Below are 1,722 nucleotides of genomic sequence, written 5' to 3'. Positions count from 1 at the left end.
GACACGGCAGGGCTCTCCGGCGCGGACACGGCAGGGCTCTCCGGCGCGGACACGGCAGGGCCCTCCGGCGCGGACACGGCAGGGCTCTCCGGCGCGGACACGGCAGGGCTCTCCGGCGCGGACACGGCAGGGCCCTCCGGCGCGGACACGGCAGGGCTCTCCGGCGCGGACACGGCAGGGCTCTCCGGCTCGGACACGGCAGGGCCCTCCGGCGCGGACCCGGCTGGATTCTGTCAACTTCCCATCAACCTCAGTTGGCACATGGAAGGACTCTTTAGATGGGTCATGTCGGGACTTCCCATCAACCTCAGGGGGGAGACAGTCGGGCTCTTGGGCGGGGACACGGCAGGGCTCTTCGGCTAAAGAAAATTAGTGTGAAAAAAAGCTGAGATTATCTTTCCTATATAATATAAGGATTATAATATAACACTTATTGCGTCAGTAATTAAAAATAATAATAACAATAATAATAATAATAATATCACCTTTTTGGACAGTTAGCCCAGATGCATTCTGCAAAGACATCAGAACAGCCATATTACACTTCACAACCACTGGCCATGTTTGATTTTGTTTGTTCACACGAAGAAAACACAAGGGGCCATCTAGAAAACAAAAGGTATTATTAAATTTAATACAATAAGTCATCAGGCCTTGTTAAAGTTAACTATGCATAGTGTAAAGAAAAGCATTATATTAACCACTACATAAGGGTTACAAACCTTTGCTCAATAAATGATGCCCAACTGGAAAAGCAAATCCTGAAAAAAAGATGCAAGGTTAAAAAAAAAAGAAGAAGAGAAAGTTACATACATATTTAGAATATTTGAAACATTGCAATAAGGTGAAAACAATATTACCATTGAGCACCAGTTGGTGACACATAAATACTAAAAACATAAAGTTTGAAACTGCCATCTTGATTACAGATGAAACAAATCACCAATCTATCTATTCTTTCTAAACCAGGCTTCAAGCCAGGGCTTTTAAAATAACAGATTTTCGTCACCTGGGTTTCTTGTTACAGTGAAATTAGTGACAGAGGACCTGCTCGTTAACATTCCTGTGCACTCATTGGTTGGTTGTGATTTTCAAAATGTTCAAAGAGGTTTTTACTTTTAGTTTCAACAAGAAAAAGGGGCAGTATCTTTAAAAACATATCAGATTATATGATTTTTCTATTAAACCAGACAAGTATTTATAAGACACAAAAACAAATTAGATGAATAAGGGTGTTTTCACACTGGGCACATTTGGTGCGGTATGATTCCGGTTGAAGAATCACTATAGTTATTTTCAAAATGTTCAAATAGTTTTTGAATTTATTTAGTTTCTACAAGAAAAAGGGGTAGTATCTTCATGAACACGTCAGATTATATGATTTTCCATTAAACCAGACCAGTATTTATCAGACAATAAAACAAAGAAGTTTTCACACTGGGCACATTTGGTCCAATTCCGAGCGTGATTGTTCCTGGTGCCCCCTTCAGCATTGGGCTGGTTTACACTCAATAGCTGGTTTACACTTAATAGCTGTGTCCAAAACAGCATACTCACTAAGTAGGTACTTAATTTCAATAAGTACTTACTTAACGAGTGCTTAAAGGGGTGGTTCAGGATTTTGGACATCGGGCCTCATTTCCAAGTTAGCCTTAGTGTTATTTATCAGTGGAGACAGTTTTCAAAAATTTTCATCCAGTCGTTCCAGTTGCATAGTTCGCC

At 41.5% G+C, this 1,722-nt stretch overlaps 1 long non-coding RNA gene across 1 annotated transcript; it reads right to left on the bottom strand.

Moving 5' to 3' along the window:
* Positions 1-487: 487 nt before the first annotated feature.
* LOC130099467 (uncharacterized) lies at positions 488-1,195 on the bottom strand. The gene is made up of 3 exons (XR_008808390.1): positions 861-1,195; positions 723-761; positions 488-605 (listed from the first exon to the last, which is right to left on the bottom strand). It is a non-coding gene; the product is annotated as an uncharacterized LOC130099467 (long non-coding RNA).
* Positions 1,196-1,722: the final 527 nt, after the last annotated feature.

This window comes from Rhinichthys klamathensis, unplaced genomic scaffold (assembly GCF_029890125.1).
Source record: "Rhinichthys klamathensis goyatoka isolate OS25496 unplaced genomic scaffold, OSU_Roscu_1.1 h1tg000230l_1, whole genome shotgun sequence".
NCBI lineage: Eukaryota > Metazoa > Chordata > Actinopteri > Cypriniformes > Leuciscidae > Rhinichthys > Rhinichthys klamathensis.
This window is presented reverse-complemented; position numbering and strand designations above follow the sequence as displayed.